The following is a 14,480-nucleotide window of genomic DNA, read 5'->3' as shown; positions in this document are numbered from 1 at the left end:
GAGGGCCAGGGGGCACCCTGGGGCCTCTACTGCAAGTCCAGGGAGAGAGGAGGACCCCTGGGTAGCTTGCTGGGGTCAGAGGCAACTAGGTGGAGGGACAGGGGGTACCCTGGGGCCTATACTGCAAGTTCAAGGAGAGAGGTGGATCCCTGAGTAGCTTCCTGAGGTCAAAGGCCCCTAGGTGGAGGGCCAGGGGGCACCCTGGGGCCTATCCTGCAAGTCCAAGGAGAGAGGTGGACCCCTGGGTAGCTTGCTGGGGTACGAGGCCCCTAGTTGGAGGGCCAGGCGGCACCCTGTGGCCTCTACTGCAAGCCCAGGGAGAGAGGTGGACCCCTGGTTAGCTTGCTGGGGTCGGAAGCCCCTTGGTGGAAGGCCAGGGGGCACCCTGGGGCCTATACTGCAAGTCCAGGGAGAGAGGTGGACCCATGGGTAGCTTATTGGGGTCAGAGGCCCCCAGGTGGAGGGCAAGGGGCACCCTGGGGTCTCTACTTCAAGTCCAGGGAGAGAGGTGGACCCCTGGGTAGCATGCAGGGGTCAGAGGCAACTAGGTGGAGGGCCAGGGGACACCCTGGGGCCTATACTGCAAGTCCAGGGAGAAAGGTGGACCCCTGGGTAGCTTGCTTGGGTCAGAGGCCCCTAGGTGGAGGTCAAGGGGGCACCCTGGGGCCTCTACTGCAATCCCAGGGAGAGTTGTGGACCCTTGTGTAGCTTGCTGGGGTCAACGGCCCCTGGGTGGAGGGCCAAGGGGCACCCTGGGGCCTATACTGCAAGTCCAGAGAGAGAGGTGGACCCCTGGGTAGCTTCCTGGGGTCAGAGGCCCCCAGGTGGAGGGCAAGGGGCACCCTGGGGCCTCTACTTCAAGTCCAGGGAGAGAGGTGGACCCCTGGGTAGCATGCAGGGGTCAGAGTCAACTAGGTGGAGGGCCAGGGGACACCCTGGGGCCTATACTGCAAGTCCAGGGAGAGAGGTGGACACCTGGGTAGCTTGTTGGGGTCAGAAGCCCCTAGGTTTAGTGCCAGGGGGCTTCCTGGGGCCTCAACTACAAGTCCAAGGAGAAAGGTGGACCCCTGGGTAGCTTCCTGGGGTCAGAGACCCCTAGGTGGAGGGTCAGGAGGTACCCTAGGGCCTCTACTGCAAGTCCAGGGAGAGAGGTGGACCCCTGGATAGCTTGCTGGGGTCAGAGGCAACTAGGTGGAGGGCCAGGGGGCACCCTGGGGCCTCTACTGCAAGGCCAGGGAGAGAGGTGGACCCCTTGGTAGCTTGCTGGGGTTAGAGACCCCTAGCTGGAGGGTCAGGGGGCAACCTAGGGCCTCTACTGCAAGTCTAGGGAGAGAGGTGGACCCATGGGTATCTAGCTGGGGTACGAGGCCCCTAAGTGGAGGGCCAGGGGGCACCCTGGGGCCTCTACTGCAAGTCCAGGGAGAGAGTTGGACCCCTGGGTAGTTTGCTGGGGTCTGAGGCAACTAGGTGGAGGGACAGGGGGTACCCTGGGGCCTCTACTGCAAGTCCAAGGAGAGAGGTGGACCCCTGAGTAGCTTGCTGGGGTCAGAGGCCCCTGGGTGGAGGGCCAGGGGGCACCCTGGGGCCTATCCTGCAAGTCCAAGGAGAGAGGTGGACCCCTGGGTAGCTTGCTGGGGTACGAGGCCCCTAGTTGGAGGGCCAGGCGGCACCCTGTGGCCTCTACTGCAAGCCCAGGGAGAGAGGTGGACCCCTGGTTAGCTTGCTGGGGTCGGAAGCCCCTTGGTGGAAGGCCAGGGGGCACCCTGGGGCCTATACTGCAAGTCCAGGGAGAGAGGTGGACCCATGGGTAGCTTATTGGGGTCAGAGGCCCCCAGGTGGAGGGCAAGGGGCACCCTGGGGCCTCTACTTCAAGTCCAGGGAGAGAGGTGGACCCCTGGGTAGCATGCAGGGGTCAGAGGCAACTAGGTGGAGGGCCAGGGGACACCCTGGGGCCTATACTGCAAGTCCAGGGAGAAAGGTGGACCCCTGGGTAGCTTGCTTGGGTCAGAGGCCCCTAGGTGGAGGTCAAGGGGGCACCCTGGGGCCTCTACTGCAATCCCAGGGAGAGTTGTGGACCCCTGGGTAGCTTGCTGGGGTCAGAGGCAACTAGGTGGAGGGCCAGGGGGCACCCTGGGGCCTCTACTGCAAGGCCAGGGAGAGAGGTGGACCCCTTGGTAGCTTGCTGGGGTTAGAGACCCCTAGCTGGAGGGTCAGGGGGCAACCTGGGGCCTCTACTGCAAGTCTAGGGAGAGAGGTGGACCCATAGGTATCTAGCTGGGGTACGAGGCCCCTAAGTGGAGGGCCAGGGGGCACCCTGGAGCCTCTACTGCAAGTCCAGGGAGAGAGGTGGACCCCTGGGTAGTTTGCTGGGGTCAGAGGCCCCTAGGCGGAGGGACAGGAGGCTTCCTGGGGCCTCTACTGCAAGTCCAGGGAGAAAGGTGGACCCCTGGGTAGCTTGCTGGGGTCAGAGGCCCCTGGGTGGAGGGCCAAGGGGCACCCTGGGGCCTATACTGTAAGTCCAGAGAGAGAGGTGGACCCCTGGGTAGCTTCCTGGGGTCAGAGGCCCCTAGGTGGAGGTCAAGGGGGCACCCTGGGGGCTCTACTGCAAGTCCAGGGAGAGAGGAAGACCCCTGGGTAGCATGCTGGGGTCGGAGGCAACTAGGTGGAGGGCTAGGGGACACCCTGGGGCCTATACTGCAAGTCCAGGGAGAGAGGTGGACACCTGGGTAGATTGTTGGGGTCAGAAGCCCCTAGGTTTAGTGCCAGGGGGCTTCCTGGGGCGTCAACTGCAAGTCCAAGGAGAAAGGTGGACACCTGTGTAACTTGCTGGGGTCAGAGGCCTCTAGGTGGAGGGTCAGGGGGCACCCTGGGGCCTATCCTGCAAGTCCAGGGAGAGAGGTGGACCTCTGGGTAGCTTCTGGGGTATGATGCCCCTCGGTGGAGGGCGAGGGGGCACCCTGGGGCCTCTACTGCAAGTCCAGGGAGAGAGGTGGACCCCTGGGTAGCTTGCTGTTGTCGTAGGCCCCCAGGTGGAGGGCCAGGGGGCTTCCTGGGGCTTCTACTGCAAGTCTAGGGAGAGAGGTGGACCCCTGGGTAGCTTGCTGGGGTCAGAGGCCCCTAGGTGGACGGCCAGGGGGCTTCGTGGGGCCTCTACTGCAAATCCAGGGAGAGATGTGGACCCCTGGGTAGCTTGCTGGGGTCGGAAGCCCCTTGGTGGAAGGCCAGGGGGCACCCTAGGGCCTATACTGCAAGTCCAGGGAGAGAGGTGGACCCATGGGTAGCTTACTGGGGTCAGAGGCCCCTGGGTGGAGGGCCAGGGGGCACCCTGGGGCCTATCCTGCAAGTCCAAGGAGAGAGGTGGACCCCTGGGTAGCTTCCTGGGGTCAGAGGCCCCCTGGTGGAGGGCAAGGGGCACCCTGGGGCCTCTACTTCAAGTCCAGGGAGAGAGGTGGACCCCTGGGTAGCATGCAGGGGTCAGAGGCAACTAGGTGGAGGGCCAGGGGACACCCTGGGGCCTATACTGCAAGTCCAGGGAGAGAGGTGGACACCTGGGTAGCTTGTTGGGGTCAGAAGCCCCTAGGTTTAGTGCCAGGGGGCTTCCTGGGGCCTCAACTGCAAGTCCAAGGAGAAAGGTGGACCCCTGGGTAGCTTCCTGGGGTCAGAGACCCCTAGGTGGAGGGTCAGGAGGTACCCTAGGGCCTCTACTGCAAGTCCAGGGAGAGAGGTGGACCCCTGGGTAGCTTGCTGGGGTCAGAGGCAACTAGGTGGAGGGCCAGGGGGCACCCTGGGGCCTCTACTGCAAGGCCAGGGAGAGAGGTGGACCCCTTGGTAGCTTGCTGGGGTTAGAGACCCCTAGCTGGAGGGTCAGGGGGCAACCTGGGGCCTCTACTGCAAGTCTAGGGAGAGAGGTGGACCCATGGGTATCTAGCTGGGGTACGAGGCCCCTAAGTGGAGGGCCAGGGGGCACCCTGGGGCCTCTACTGCAAGTCCAGGGAGAGAGGTGGACCCCTGGGTAGTTTGCTGGGGTCAGAGGCCCCTAGGCGGAGGGACAGGAGGCTTCCTGGGGCCTCTACTGCAAGTCCAGGGAGAAAGGTGGACCCCTGGGTAGCTTGCTGGGGTCAGAGGCCCCTGGGTGGAGGGCCAAGGGGCACCCTGGGGCCTATACTGTAAGTCCAGAGAGAGAGGTGGACCCCTGGGTAGCTTCCTGGGGTCAGAGGCCCCTAGGTGGAGGTCAAGGGGGCACCCTGGGGGCTCTACTGCAAGTCCAGGGAGAGAGGTAGACCCCTGGGTAGCATGCTGGGGTCGGAGGCAACTAGGTGGAGGATTAGGGGACACCCTGGGGCCTATACTGCAAGTCCAGGGAGAGAGGTGGACACCTGGGTAGCTTGTTGGGGTCAGAAGCCCCTAGGTTTAGTGCCAGGGGGCTTCCTGGGGCGTCATCTGCAAGTCCAAGGAGAAAGGTGGACACCTGTGTAACTTGCTGGGGTCAGAGGCCCCTAGGTGGAGGGTCAGGGGGCACCCTGGGGCCTATCCTGCAAGTCCAGGGAGAGAGGTGGACCTCTGGGTAGCTTCTGGGGTACGAGGCCCCTAGGTGGAGGGCGAGGGGGCACCCTGGGGCCTCTACTGCAAGTCCAGGGAGAGAGGTGGACCCCTGGGTAGCTTGCTGTTGTCATAGGCCCCCAGGTGGAGGGCCAAGGGGCTTCCTTGGGCTTCTACTGCAAGTCTAGGGAGAGAGGTGGACCCCTGGGTAGCTTGCTGGGGTCAGAGGCCCCTAGGTGGACGGCCTGGGGGCTTCGTGGGGCCTCTACTGCAAGTCCAGGGAGAGAGGTGGACCCCTGGGTAGCTTGCTGGGGTCGGAAGCCCGTTGGTGGAAGGCCAGGGGGCACCCTAGGGCCTATACTGCAAGTCCAGGAAGAGAGGTGGACCCATGGGTAGCTTACTGGTGTCAGAGGCCCCTAGGTGGAGGGCCAGGGGCACCCTGGGGCCTCTACTGCAAGTCCAGGGAGAGAGGTGGACCCCTGGGTAGCTTGCTGGTGTCAGCGGCAACTAGGTGGAGGGACAGGGGGTACCCTGGGGCCTATACTGCAAGTCCAGGGAGAGAGGTGGACGCCTGGGTAGCTTCCTGAGATCAGAGGCCACTAGGTGGAAGGCCAGGGGGCACCCTGGCGCCTATCCTGCAAGTCCAGGGAGAGAGGTGGACCCCTGGGTAGCTTGCTGTGGTACAAAGCCCCTAGGTGGAGGGCCAGGGGGCACCCTGGGGCCTCTACTGCAAGTCCAGGGAGAGAGGTGGACCCCTGGGTAGCTTGCTGGGGTCAGAGGCCTCTAGGTGGAGGGCCAGGGGGCACCCTGGGGCCTCTACTGCAAGTAAAGGGAGAGAGGTGGATCCCTGGGTAGCTTGCTGGGGTCTGAAGCCCATAGGTGGAGGGCCATGGGGTACCCTGGGGCCTATACTGCAAGTCCAGGGAGAAAGGTGGACCCTTGGGTAGCTTCCTAAGGTTAGAGGCCCCTAGGTGGAGGGCCAGGGGGCACCCTGGGGCCTATCCTGCAAGTCTAGGGAGAGAGGTGGACCCCTGGGTAGCTTGCTGGGGTACAAGGCCCCTAGGTGGAGAGCCAGGGGGCACCCTGGGGCCTCTACTGCAAGGCCAGGGAGAGAGGTGGACCCCTTGGTAGCTTGCTGGGGTTAGGGACCCCTAGGTGGAGGGCCAGGGGGCACCCTGGGGCCTCTACTGCAAGTCTAGGGAGAGAGGTGGACCCATGGGTAGCTAGCTGGTGTAAGAGGCCCCTAAGTGGAGGGCCAGGGGGCACCCTGGGGCCTCTACTGCAAGTCCAGGGAGAAAGGTGGACCCCTGGGTAGTTTGCTGGGGTCAGAGGCCCCTAGGTGAAGGGACAGGAGGCTTCCTGGGGCCTCTACTGCAAGTCCAGGGAGTAAGGTGAACCCCTCGGTAGCTTGCTTGGGTCAGAGGCCTCCAGGTGGAGGTCAAGGGGGCACCCTGGGGCCTCTACTGCAATCCCAGGGAGAGTTGTGGACCCTTGTGTAGCTTGCTGGGGTAAGAGGCCCCTGGGTGGAGGGCCAAGGGGCACCTGGGGCCTATACTGCAAGTCCAGAGAGAGAGGTGGACCCCTGGGTAGCTTCCTGGGGTCAGAGGCCCCTAGGTGGAGGGCAAGGGGGCACCCTGGGGCCTCTACTGCAAGTCCAGGGAGAGAGGTGGACCCCTGGGTAGCATGCTGGGGTCGGAGGCAACTAGGTGGAGGGCCAGGGGACACCCTGGGGCCTAAACTGCAAGTCCAGGGAGAGAGGTGGACACCTGGGTAGCTTGTTGGGGTCAGAAGCCCCTAGGTTTAGTGCCAAGGGGCTTCCTGGGGCCTCAACTGCAAGTCCCAGGAGAAAGGTGGACCCCTGTGTAGCTTGCTGGGGTCAGAGGCCCCTAGGTGGAGTGTCAGGGGGCACCCTGGGGCCTATCCCGCAAATCCAGGGAGAGAGGTGGACCTCTGGGTAGCTTGCTGGGGTACGAGGCCCCTAGGTGGAGGGCGAGGGGGCACCCTGGGGCCTCTACTGCAAGTCCAGGGAGAGATTTGGACCCCTGGGTAGCTTGCTGGGGTCAGAGGCCTCTAGGTGGAAGGCCAAGGGGCACCCTGGGGCCTATACTGCAAGTCCAGGAAGAGAGGTGGACCCCTGGGTAGCTTGCTGGGGTCTGTAGCCCATAGGTGGAGGGCCAGGGGGTACCCTGGGGCCTATACTGCAAGTCCAGGGAGAGAGGTGGACCCATGGGTAGCTTCTTAAGGTCAGAGGCCCCTAGGTGGAGGGCCAGGGGGCACCCTGGGGCCTATCCTGCAAGTCCAGGGAGAGAGGTGCACCCCTGGGTAGCTTGCTGGGGTACGAGGCCCCTAGGTGGAGGGCCAGGGGGCACCCTGGGGCCTCTACTGCAAGTCCAGGGAGAGAGGTGGACCCCTGGGTAGCTTGCTGGGGTACGAGGCCCATAGGTGGAGGGCCAGGGGGCACCCTGGGGCCTCTACTGCACGTCCAGGGAGAGAGGTGGACCCCTGGGTAGCATCCTGGGGTCAGAGTCCCCTAGGTGGAGGGTCAGGAGGTACCCTAGGGCCTCTAATGCGAGTCCAGGGAGAGAGGTGGACCCCTGGGTAGCTTGCTGGGGTCAGAGGCAACTAGGTGGAGGGCCAGGGGGCACCCTACGGTCTACACTGCAAGTCCAGGGAGAGAGGTGGACCCCTGGGAAGCTTCCTAAGGTCAGAGGCCCCTAGGTGGAGGGCCAGGGGGCACCCTGGGGCCTATCCTGCAAGTCCAGGGAGATATGTGGACCCCTGGGTAGCTTGCTAGGGTACGAGGCCCCTAGGTGGAGGGCCAGGGGGCACCCTGGGGCCTCTACTGCAAGTCCAGGGAGAGAGGAGGACCCCTGGGTAGCTTGCTGGGGTCAGAGGCAACTAGGTGGAGGGACAGGGGGTACCCTGGGGCCTATACTGCAAGTCCAAGGAGAGAGGTGGACCCCTGAGTAGCTTCCTGAGGTCAAAGGCCCCTAGTTGGAGGGCCAGGGGGCACCCTGGGGCCTATCCTGCAAGTCCAAGGAGAGAGGTGGACCCCTGGGTAGCTTGCTGGGGTACGAGGCCCCTAGTTGGAGGGCCAGGCGGCACCCTGTGGCCTCTACTGCAAGCCCAGGGAGAGAGGTGGACCCCTGGTTAGCTTGCTGGGGTCGGAAGCCCCTTGGTGAAAGGCCAGGGGGCACCCTGGGGCCTATACTGCAAGTCCAGGGAGACAGGTGGACTCAGGGGTAGCTTATTGGGTTCAGAGGCCCCCAGGTGGAGGGCAAGGGGCACCCTGGGGCCTCTACTTCAAGTCCAGGGAGAGAGGTGGACCCCTGGGTAGCATGCAGGGGTCAGAGGCAACTAGGTGGAGGGCCAGGGGACACCCTGGGGCCTATACTGCAAGTCCAGGGAGAAAGGTGGACCCCTGGGTAGCTTGCTTGGGTCAGAGGCCCCTAGGTGGAGGTCAAGGGGGCACCCTGGGGCCTCTACTGCAATCCCAGGGAGAGTTGTGGACCCTTTTGTAGCTTGCTGGGGTCAAAGGCCCCTGGGTGGAGGGCCAAGGGGCACCCTGGGGCCTATACTGCAAGTCCAGAGAGAGAGGTGGACTCCTGGGTAGCTTCCTGGGGTCAGAGGCCCCCAGGTGGAGGGCAAGGGGCACCCTGGGGCCTCTACTTCAAGTCCAGGGAGAGAGGTGGACCCCTGGGTAGCATGCAGGGGTCAGAGGCAACTAGGTGGAGGGCCAGGGGACACCCTGGGGCCTATACTGCAAGTCCAGGGAGAGAGGTGGACACCTGGGTAGCTTGTTGGGGTCAGAAGCCCCTAGGTTTAGTGCCAGGGGGCTTCCTGGGGCCTCAACTGCAAGTCCAAGGAGAAAGGTGGACCCCTGGGTAGCTTCCTGGGGTCAGAGACCCCTAGGTGGAGGGTCAGGAGGTACCCTAGGGCCTCTACTGCAAGTCCAGGGAGAGAGGTGAACCCCTGGGTAGCTTGCTGGGGTCAGAGGCAACTATGTGGAGGGCCAGGGGGCACCCTGGGGCCTCTTCTGCAAGGCCAGGGAGAGAGGTGGACCCCTTGGTAGCTTGCTGGGGTTAGAGACCCCTAGCTGGAGGGTCAGGGGGCAACCTGGGGCCTCTACTGCAAGTCTAGGGAGAGAGGTGGACCCATGGGTATCTAGCTGGGGTACGAGGCCCCTAAGTGGAGGGCCAGGGGGCACCCTGGGGCCTCTACTGCAAGTCCAGGGAGAGAGGTGGACCCCTGGGTAGTTTGCTGGGGTCAGAGGCCCCTAGGCGGAGGGACAGGAGGCTTCCTGGGGCCTCTACTGCAAGTCCAGGGAGAAAGGTGGACCCCTGGGTAGCTTGCTGGGGTCAGAGGCCCCTGGGTGGAGGGCCAAGGGGCACCCTGGGGCCTATACTGTAAGTCCAGAGAGAGAGGTGGACCCCTGGGTAGCTTCCTGGGGTCAAAGGCCCCTAGGTGGAGGTCAAGGGGGCACCCTGGGGGCTCTACTGCAAGTCCAGGGAGAGAGGTAGACCCCTGGGTAGCATGCTGGGGTCGGAGGCAACTAGGTGGAGGGCCAGGGGACACCCTGGGGCCTATACTGCAAGTCCAGGGAGAGAGGTGGACACCTGGGTAGCTTGTTGGGGTCAGAAGCCCCTAGGTTTAGTGCCAGGGGGCTTCCTGGGGCGTCAACTGCAAGTCCAAGGAGAAAGGTGGACACCTGTGTAACTTGCTGGGGTCAGAGGCCCCTCGGTGGAGGGTCAGGGGGCACCCTGGGGCCTATCCTGCAAGTCCAGGGGGAGAGGTGGACCTCTGGATAGCTTCTTGGGTATGAGGCCCCTAGGTGGAGGGCGAGGGGGCACCCTGGGGCCTCTACTGCAAGTCCAGGGAGAGAGGTGGACCCCTGGGTAGCTTGCTGTTGTCATAGGCCCCCAGGTGGAGGGCCAAGGGGCTTCCTGGGGCTTCTACTGCAAGTCTAGGGAGAGAGGTGGACCCCTGGGTAGCTTGCTGGGGTCAGAGGCCCCTAGGTGGACGGCCTGGGGGCTTCGTGGGGCCTCAACTGCAAGTCCAGGGAGAGAGGTAGACCCCTGGGTAGCTTGCTGGGGTCGGAAGCCCCTTGGTGGAAGGCCAGGGGGCACCCTAGGGCCTATACTGCAAGTCCATGGAGAGAGGTGGACCCATGGGTAGCTTACTGGGGTCAGAGGCCCCTAGGTGGAGGGCCAGGGGCACCCTGGGGCCTCTACTGCAAGTCCAGGGAGAGAGGTGGACCCCTGGGTAGCTTGCTGGTGTCAGCGGCAACTAGGTGGAGGGACAGGGGGTACCCTGGGGCCTATACTGCAAGTCCAGGGAAAGAGGTGGACCCCTGGGTAGCTTCCTGAGATCAGAGGCCACTAGGTGGAAGGCCAGGGGGCACCCTGGGGCCTATCCTGCAAGTCCAGGGAGAGAGGTGGACCCCTGGGTAGCTTGCTGTGGTACAAAGCCCCTAGGTGGAGGGCCAGGGGGCACCCTGGGGCCTCTACTGCAAGTCCAGGGAGAGAGGTGGACCCCTGGGTAGCTTGCTGGGGTTAGAGGCCTCTAGGTGGAGGGCCAGGGGGCACCCTGGGGCCTCTACTGCAAGTCCAGGGAGAGAGGTGGATCCCTGGGTAGCTTGCTGGGGTCTGAAGCCCATAGGTGGAGGGCCAAGGGGTACCCTGGGGCCTATACTGCAAGTCCAGGGAGAGAGGTGGACACCTGGGTAGCTTGTTGGGGTCAGAAGCCCCTAGGTTTAGTGCCAAGGGGCTTCCTGGGGCCTCAACTGCAAGTCCCAGGAGAAAGGTGGACCCCTGTGTAGCTTGCTGGGGTCAGAGGCCCCTAGGTGGCGTGTCAGGGGGCACCCTGGGGCCTATCCCGCAAGTCCAGGGAGAGAGGTGGACCTCTGGGTAGCTTGCTGGGGTACGAGGCCCCTAGGTAGAGGGCGAGGGGGCACCCTGGGGCCTCTACTGCAAGTCCAGGGAGAGATTTGGACCCCTGGGTAGCTTGCTGGGGTCAGAGGCCTCTAGGTGGAGGGCCAAGGGGCACCCTGGGGCCTATACTGCAAGTCCAGGAAGAGAGGTGGACCCCTGGGTAGCTTGCTGGGGTCTGTAGCCCATAGGTGGAGGGCCAGGGGGTACCCTGGGGCCTATACTGCAAGTCCAGGGAGAGAGGTGGACCCATGGGTAGCTTCCTAAGGTCAGAGGACCCTAGGTGGAGTGCCAGGGGGCACCCTGGGGCCTATCCTGCAAGTCCAGGGAGAGAGGTGCACCCCTGGGTAGCTTGCTGGGGTATGAGGCCCCTAGGTGGAGGGCCAGGGGGCACCCTGGGGCCTCTACTGCAAGTTCAGGGAGAGAGGTGGACCCCTGGGTAGCTTCCTGGGGTCAGAGTCCCCTAGGTGGAGGGTCAGGAGGTACCCTAGGGCCTCTACTGCGAGTCCAGGAAGAGAAGTGGACCCCTGGGTAGCTTGCTGGGGTCAGAGGCAACTATGTGGAGGGCCAGGGGGCAACCTAGGGTCTACACTGCAAGTCCAGGGAGAGAGGTGGACCCCTGGGAAGCTTCCTAAGGTCAGAGGCCTCTAGGTGGAGGGCCAGGGGGCACCCTGGGGCCTATCCTGCAAGTCCAGGGAGAGATGTGGACCCCTGGGTAGCTTGCTAGGGTACGAGGCCCCTAGGTGGACGGCCAGGGGGCACCCTGGGGCCTCTACTGCAAGTCCAGGGAGAGAGGAGGACCCCTGGGTAGCTTGCTGGGGTCAGAGGCAACTAGGTGGAGGGACAGGGGGTACCCTGGGGCCTATACTGCAAGTCCAAGGAGAGAGGTGGACCCCTGAGTAGCTTCCTGAGGTCAAAGGCCCCTAGGTGGAGGGCAAGGGGGCACCCTGGGGCCTATCCTGCGAGTCCAAGGAGAGAGGTGGACCCCTGGGTAGCTTGCTGGGGTAAGAGGCCCCTAGTTGGAGGGCCAGGGGGCACCCTGGGGCCTCTACTGCAAGCCCAGGGAGAGAGGTGGACCCCTGGTAAACTTGCTGGGGTCGGAAGCCCCTTGGTGGAAGGCCAGGGGGCACCCTGGGGCCTCTACTGCAAGTCCAGGGAGAGAGGTGGACCCATGGGTAGCTTATTGGAGTCAGATGCCCCTAGGTGGAGGGCCAGGGGCACCCTGGGGCCTATACTGCAAGTCCAGGGAGAGAGGTGGACCCCATGGTAGCTTCCTGAGGTCAGAGGCCCCTAGGTGGAGGGCCAGGGGGCACCCTGGGGCCTATCCTGCAAGTCCAGGGAGAGAGGTGGACCCCTGGGTAGCTTGCTGGGGTACGAGGCCCCTAGGTGGAGGGCCAGGGGGCACCCTGGGGCCTCTACTGCAAGTCCAGGAAGAGAGGTGGACCCCTGGGTAGCTTCCTGGGGTCAGAGTCCCCTAGATGGAGGGCCAGGAGGTACGCTAGGGCCTCTACTGCAAGTCCAGGGAGAGAGGTGGACCACTGGGTAGCTTACTGGGGTAAGAGGCCCCTAAGTGGAGGGCCAGGGGGCACCCTGGGGCCTCTACTGCAAGTCCATGGAGGGAGGTGGACCCCTGGGTAGTTTGCTGGGGGTCAGAGGCCCCTAGGCGGAGGGACAAGGGGCTTCCTGGGGCCTCTACTGCAAGTCCAGGGAGAAAGGTGGACCCCTTGGTAGCTTGCTTGGGTCAGAGGCCCCTAGGTGGAGGTCAAGGGGGCATCCTCGGGCCTCTACCGCAATCCCAGGGAGAGTTGTGGACCCTTGTAAGCTTGCTGGGGTCAGAGGCCCCTGGGTGGAGGGCCAAGGGGCACCCAGGGGCCTATACTGCAAGTCCAGAGAGAGAGGTGGACCCCTGGGTAGCTTCCTGGGGTCAGAGGCCCCTAGGTGGAGGGCAAGGGGGCACCCTGGGGCCTCTACTGCAAGTCCAGGGAGAGAGGTGGACCCCTGGGTAGCATGCTAGGGTCGGAGGCAACTAGGTGGAGGGCCAGGGGACACCCTGGGGCCTATAGTGCATGTCCAGGGAGAGAAGTATACACCTGGGTAGCTTGTTGGGGTCAGAAGCCCCTAGGTTTAGTGCCAGGGGGCTTCCTGGGGCCTCAACTGCAAGTCCAAGGAGAAAGGTGAACCCCTGTGTAGCTTGCTGGGGTCAGAGGCCCCTAGGTGGAGGGTCAGGGGGCAACATGGAGCCTATCCTGCAAGTCCAGGGAGAGAGGTGGACCTCTGCGTAGCTTGCTGGGGTACGAGGCCCCTGGGTGGAGAGCGAGGGGGCACCCTGGGGCCTCTACTGCAAGTCCAGGGAGAGAGGTGGACCCCTGGGTAGCTTGCTGGGGTCAGAGGCCTCTAGGTGGAGGGCCAAGGGGCACCCTGGGGCCTATACTGCAAGTCCAGAGAGAGAGGTGGACCCCTGGGTAGCTTCCTGGGGTCAGAGGCCCCTAGGTGGAGGGCAAGGGGGCACCCTGGGGCCTCTACTGCAATCCCAGGGAGAGTTGTGGACCCTTGTGTAGCTTGCTGGGGTAGGAGGCCCCTAGGTGGAGGGCCAGGGGGCACCCTGGGGCCTCTACTGCAAGTTCAGGGAGAGAGGTGGACCCCTGGGTAGCTTGCTGGGGTCAGAGTCCCCTAGGTGGAGGGCCAGGAGGTACCCTAGGTTCTCTACTGCAAGTCCAGGGAGAGTGGTGGACCCCTGGGTAGCTTGCTGGGGTCAGAGGCAACTAGGTGGAGGGCCAGGAGGTACCCTAGGGCCTCTACTGCAAGTCCAGGGAGAGAGGTGGACCCCTGGGTAGCTTGCTGGGGTCAGAGGCAACTAGGTGGAGGGCCAGGGGGCACCCTAGGGTCTACACTGCAAGTCCAGGAAGAGAGGTGGACCCCTGGGTAGCTTCCTAAGGTCAGAGGCCCCTAGGTGGAGGGCCAGGGGGCACCCTGGGGCCTATCCTGCAAATCCAGGGAGAGAGGTGGACCCCTGGGTAGCTTGCTGGGGTACGAGGCCCCTAGGTGGAGGGCCAGGGGGCACCATGGGCCTTCTACTGCAAGTCCAGGGAGAGAGGTGGACCCCTGGGTAGCTTACTGAGGTCAAAGGACCCTAGGTGGAGGGCCAGGGGGCACCCTGGGGCCTATCCTGCAAGTCCAAGGAGAGAGGTGGACCCCTGGGTAGCTTCCTAAGGTTACAGGCCCCTAGGTGGAGGGACAGGGGGCACCCTGGGGCCTATCCTTCAAGTCTAGGGAGAGAGGTGGACCCCTGGGTAGCTTGCTGGGGTTAGAGTCCCCTAGGTGGAGGGCCAGGAGGTACCCTAGGTTCTCTACTGCAAGTCCAGGGAGACAGGTGGACCCCTGGGTAGCTTGCTGGGGTCAGAGGCAACTAGGTGGAGGGCCAGCAGGTACCCTAGGGCCTCTATTGCAAGTCCAGGGAGAGAGGTGGACCCATGGGTAGCTTGCTGGGGTCAGAAGCAACTAGGTGGAGGGCCAGGGGGCACCCTAGGGTCTACACTGCAAGTCCAGGGAGAGAGGTGGACCCCTGGGTAGCTTCCTAAGGTCAGAGGCCCCTAGGTGGAGGGCCTTGGGGCACCCTGGGCCTATCCTGCAAATCCAGGGAGAGAGGTGGACCCCTGGGTAGCTTGCTTGGGTACGAGGCCCCTAGGTTGAGGGCCAGGGGGCACCCTGGGCCATCTACTGCAAGTCCAGGGAGAGAGGTGGACCCCTGGGTAGCTTACTGAGGTCAAAGGCCCCTAGGTGGAGGGCCAGGGGGCACCCTGGGGCCTATCCTGCAAGTCCAAGGAGAGAGGTGGACCCCTGGGTAGCTTCCTAAGGTTAGAGGCCCCTAGGTGGAGGGCCAGGGGGCACCCTGGGGCCTATCCTGCAAGTCTAGGGAGAGAGGTGGACCCCTGGGTAGCTTGCTGGGGTACAAGGCCCCTAGGTGGAGAGCCAGGGGCACCCTGGGGCCTCTACTGCAAGGCCAGGGAGAGAGGT

This window comes from Danio rerio, chromosome 7 (assembly GCF_049306965.1).
Source record: "Danio rerio strain Tuebingen ecotype United States chromosome 7, GRCz12tu, whole genome shotgun sequence".
Lineage (NCBI taxonomy): Eukaryota > Metazoa > Chordata > Actinopteri > Cypriniformes > Danionidae > Danio > Danio rerio.
The sequence above is the reverse complement of the archived record's forward strand: the minus strand, read 5'-3'. Positions refer to the sequence as shown.